Below are 5,821 nucleotides of genomic sequence, written 5' to 3' on the forward strand. Positions count from 1 at the left end.
GGGGCTGGGGCGCGGAGGCCGGCGCCCTGCCCCGGAGGCGCGCGGCGGAGCAGCCTGCCCGGCCCGGCGCAACTTTTCCCCTCCAGTTGTTCCCCAGTTCAGTGCCGGTCCCTCCGTGCAGCCATCCCGTGAAATTCTGCCCGGGGCACCAAGCCCCCAGATGGAACAGCTCCTTTCCTCTCAAGGGTGTTTCCAAGGGGGCAGGAAAAGTGAGGGCAGTGGGGTGATGCAAGAGGTGCTTGCTGCGCACAGACCCTGCGAATAGCCTAGTGCACAGCGTTGTAGTCTGATGCACTGTAAGCGCCACCAAATAACAGTGTATGGACACTGCTGCGTGGTAACTGTAGGTGCTGCGCAGTTAGTACTTTATTTAGGAAGTACTGAACTAAATGCATGGTATCTAAGACTCATTAACGAATGTGTAGAGTCAGACAGTAGGGGTGGCAGGGAGCTCCACAGGTCATCTAGTCCAGTCCCCTGCCTGGATCATCCCTATCCAGACCACCCCGCCCAGCCATAATTTGCCAAATCAGTCTCTCATGCTTTATGGATTATTGGTAAGTCAGGAACAAAACAAGGGACTGGGCAAATTCTTAGAGGAAAGGGGCCCTGGTAGCAGTTGAGCATGGAGTGAGGGGCACGGCCTCCGAATTGGAATTTAGACAGTAAATGCTGGAGGTTGCAAGTGAGAGAGGATCAGTGCGGGGGAAGAAAACATCCTGGTCATACCTGTTGCCTAACCTTTTAGGTAGTGGGTGAAGGAGGTCTTCTGCTCAGGCCATTGAATTTAAGTAGGCAAGCTACAAGAAATCATGCTTGGGTAGCTTCAGTGTCAGAGCAGTCCTGAGAGTCAGTCAGGCTCCAAGGCTGCTCTGGGATTCACACATGCCAAGTTGGCATCCTAGCAGCAAGTCTGGCTAGTGTCTCATTTTCCTGCTTTGTCTTTCCATGTGTATATGGTGCTGTCTGTCTTCTATTGGTGTTTCGCAGTACTTTTCCACTTCTTTTGCTTCCAACTTCACTTAGGACCTTCCCCATCCACTTTATCGTACCTATGCTCACAGCTTGGTAACAGTTTGTGTTTGATAGCTGTAGCCATAATATTTTCATACATGGCTGACACAGCGATCACCGTGACTTGACTCCTTGTTGTTGTATGTGTGTCACAGCCAGCTGGGTACAGTACCCTTTCAGCATCTCCTCTTTGCCACTGTGTGACACAGGAGACTAGGCAAGATCGACCTATGGTCTGAGCCAGTAAATGGCAATTCTTATGTTCATAACTTCCGCAGTCATTCTGCTTTATCAGGTCAGCCCAACTGCTGTACATATTATACAGTGTCTGGGCACTTACAGTTCTTTTGAAACTTTCACTGGAAAACGAAAAATAAGAATCTGCCCTGCTAAATACAGCAAAATCGCAACCTTTTTTTTTTTTTTTTTCTTTTTTCTGTGTCTCAACTGTTGTAAAAGACTACAGAGCAACTTGGAGAAATTCTCTGTTAACGCCACTGAAATCATCAGCTCAAGGGAGAACCTGTCAGATGCCTTGGTCGTACTACAGCTTGGCAAAATATCTGAATCCAGACAACTGAACTCATACTGTGTGAACAGTTTCATACTTCCTTCTAAAATTAAGCAAGTTACTTGACAATAATTTGCAGTTTTAATTTGTCATTTAGTCACATAGGGAATACCAGTAAATGTGACTGAGATGAAAGGAAGCTGCTTTTCTGTATGTTTACCACTGATCTAAAAATTTAGGGCTGGATTCTCCTATTGCTTGATTGATGTAATCACTCCTGAAGTTAGTTGAGTTGCACAGTATAAAACTGGTGCAAGATCATATTCAGATTTTAGAACTCCAAGGCAAATTAATGAGTTTTCCTTGATTTACTTGAAGGGTGGGGGTGGAAGAGGAGGTCATTTATATCTGTGGGATTTTTGCAAGAAGGATATATTCCTGGTGGGTGTGTGGGGGGAAAAGTGGTATGTACCTCAGTTTTTGAGTTGGGAATCAGCAATTTGGATGTCCTTAGGAGTAGACTTGCACCAAGTGCTGTGATTGATTGATTGATTTATTTATTTTTTGTGCCTGTTTTTGTTGTTTGTTTATCTGGAGGGTAAAATGAAATCATTGATTTTTTTTTTTGTTTGTTTTTGTTTTGTTTTTTTTTTTCTCTTGGAAACTTCATTTCTGTGCTCTGCATCTTACAACAGCCCAGTTACATTCCCACTCATACTTTAATGCTCACTCTTGTCAGATTTCTTCTGCCTTTCTCCTCTTACTGGCTAAAGCTGACATATAGATCAGGTGAAGGGGTACCCTTATGATCATAAATTCTAGTTGGTTAGACGGTGGAACAGATAGTGCTGTAACTGATCCAGTAAAGGTGTAACAACTGGATAGACAGTAGAAATAAATTCACAGTTAAATTTTAGGAGAGAATGGGCGTGTGTAGATGAAACCGGGGCCCTAAATTGAAGCGGTGGGTTTTAAAAAACAGCGCTTCAATTTAGGGCTGATTTTAAACCTCCATGTTGTGCCCACACCCTGCTGACTTACCTGCCTCTCCAGTGCAGCAGTCCCTGGGCTGCAGGGAGGGAAGGCTGGTGCTTCCCTCTGCAGCAGTGGCAGCCTGCCCCGCCCCCAGTGGCACCCGCCCATAGGCACCTGGCTTGGGTGGTCCCAGGGGGCATTGCAGCCATGGAGGGCCCCTGTGCAGCTCGGGCAGGCTCTGGGGGAGGGGGATCAGGCTCACCGCTTTTCTTGGGCGGAACTGCTTTCCCAGGCTGCTGCCGGGTTGCCTGCAGGACTTCCTGCAGAGCCGTGGAGCTGCACAGAGCCCAGTGCTTCACTCTGCAGCTGTAGGGGCAGCAAAGTAAAACTCCTTGAAGGCATTTTATTTTGCTGTGCCCCAAGTCATTTAAGGCTCATTATGCCACCAAATTTCCTACTGCGGCTGGAATTAATGCACAATACGCCGCTGAGGCATGCAAACACCGACACCTATAGGTCCGTTAGTCTTACCTCAGTCCTGGGGAAGCTCTTTGAGAAAATTATCTAGGAGCACATCTGTGAGGGACCAGCAAGGGACATTATGCTTAGGGGCAACCAACATGGGTTCATTAGGCACAGGTCCTGTCAGATTAACCTGGTTGCCTTTTACGATCAGGTCACAAAATCCTTGGATGCAGGTGTTGTGTTGGGCATAGTCTTTCTGGACTTCAGGAAGGCCTTTGACACTGTCTGTCTCTCACCCAATTCTCATTAAAAAACTAGGCGACTGTGGCATTGATGCCTACACAGTCAGATTGGTCACCAATTGGCTAGAGGGCTGCACCCAGAGAGTGGTGGTGGATGGGTCATTTTTGACCTGGAGGGATTGTGGGCAGTGGAGTCCCCCAGGGCTTGGTCCTCGGGCCTGTACTGCTCAACATCTTTATCAGTGACTTGGATGAGGGGGTGAAAAGCACTTTGTTCAAATTCGCGGATGACACCTAGATGTGGGAAGAAGTAGGTATGCTAGAAGGGAGGGACAGGTTACAACTAGATCTGGACAGGTTACAGGGGTGGGTGGATGAAAATAGGATGGGAATCAATACTGACAAGTACAGGGTACTGCACCTAGGGAGAAAGAACCAGGAGCATACCTACAGGCTGGGGAACTCCCTTCTTGTCAGTACAGAGGCAGAAAGGGATCTTGGAGTCATTACTGATTCCAAGATGAGCATGGGCTAGCAATGTGAGGACCCTGTCAGTAGGCTAACCACACCTTGTCATGCATCCACAGATGCATCACGAGCAGGTCCAAGGAGGTGATTCTTCCCCTCTGTGACACTGGTCAGACCACAGTTGGAATACTGCATCCAGTTCTGGGTACCAAAATTCAGGAGGGATGTGGACAGCATTGAGGGGGTCCAGAGGAGGGCCACTTGCATGATCGGGGGCAGCAGGGCAGGCCCTAGGGGGAGAAGCTAGGGTACCTGAACTTCTTCAGCCTCCACAAGAGAAGGCTGAGAGGGGATCTAGTGGCCGTTTATAAACTTAGCAGGGGAAACCAGCGGGGATTGGGAGAGGCCCTGTTCCCCCGAGCACTGCCTGGAGTAACTAGGAATAATGGCCACAAGTTGATTGAGAGTAGGTTCAGGCTAGACATCAGGAGGCACTACTTCACAGTCAGGGTGGCTTGGATCTGGAACCATCTTCCAAGGGAAGTGGTGCCAGCTCCTACCCTGGGGGTCTTCAAAAGGAGGCTAGATAATCACCTAGCTGGGGTAATTTGATCCCAGCATTCATTCCTGCCCATGGCAGGGGGTTGGACTTGATGATCTGCTCAGATCCCTTCCGACCCTAACAACTATGAAAACCATTCAAGCGGTGCAAAAGCATTTAGCCCTCTTGAAAGCGTCATGCACATGCCTCTCGTTTTGTCTACACACGGCCAATAGTAGTAAACTAAAGCTTCTTAGGAAATAGATTAAAATGTTTCTTTTGTAAGAAAAGCTTTAAATACTCTGATAAAAAGCAAATTTATGACTGCTTGGAAACCAACATATCAAATACTATTAATTCTAAACTTTTTAGGCCCCAAATTATGGAAAAAGTACACAGCTTCATTTATGTGACTAGTCCCATTATACTTTGTATTGCTATTAGCAGGATTACTTTCATGAGTAAAACGATATGCACGAGTAAAACTGTATATGCATAAGCATTTGCAGGATCAGAGCCTAATGTTGTGAGCATGAAGTTTTTCTTTAATTAAGTATATGTAAGAACAGGTTATTTAAAATCATCCTGCTTATTTATACCATTTTTTCCTTATAATTATCAAATTATGAATACCACAACTATTTACAGAGCTGTAACGAGATAGAAAACTTCCACTTTTACAATGTGACACAGTAAGTCATTTGCTAGTACACCCACTGAGGAAGAATGGAGACAGACTGAAAATTCCACAAGGAGTGGGTCAAGGAAGAGCAGAAGGTATCTCCTGAAGAAAATATGTTACAATAAAGATTCTCCTCTGCCTCTGGAAGAGGGAAAAAAGAAATAAGGATTATGTAATGCTTTACTGCAAGAGGTGGATTTAGTGAGGGGAAGTCTTGTACATCTCTATCCAACTTCCTTTCTAATATTCTGGGGAGGATAACTGGAAGGCAAATTTGCAGATTTGCAAAAGAAGCAGTACTACCTGCCTGCCAGTAAGAAAGTTATTTAGGGCACTGGGATGAAAGCACAGGAATTGGGTATCCCTAGGAAGTTTTGTCTCAACAACAGAGGAGTGTTTAATACAACATACTCTCTCACAGGCTCTTCTAGGTGCAGAAGCTGAAAATGCCACTGGTAGCATCCTCTCTTATTCAGCATATTTAATTATAATGAGTAGTATATTTCTGGCCCATTTTTATTGTGACTTGTAACGTAACAAATTAATAGATCAAGTTCAAGTCCTGGTGCGGGCAGCTACAATCCAAGTCACAAGTTTTGAAGAAGGATGAATTTAGCTTCTGAAGTCTGTCATCTTTTTACTTTGACACAAATTTCAAGGCAAACATATCGAGGCATAAAGATTTTGATGCCTTAGGCCTAACCCATTGCCCCCATGCTGCTAAAACTTTACTAAGTGTCTTGTGTACTTCCTTTCTTTATATTAATCTTTATTAAAGGTATCAAGTACAAAGCAAGGAATATATTTCATTTTTCTTTGCTAACAATTCTAATGGGTCAGACTGATGTATTTTTTCCTGAAGTGAAAAGATAAAGTGACAGGCTTCAGGGAAGGCAGGAGAATGCAGACAGTTTTCACAACAA

The sequence above is a fragment of the Alligator sinensis genome, unplaced genomic scaffold, assembly GCF_000455745.1.
Source record: "Alligator sinensis unplaced genomic scaffold, ASM45574v1 scaffold528_1, whole genome shotgun sequence".
NCBI classification, from domain to species: domain Eukaryota; kingdom Metazoa; phylum Chordata; order Crocodylia; family Alligatoridae; genus Alligator; species Alligator sinensis.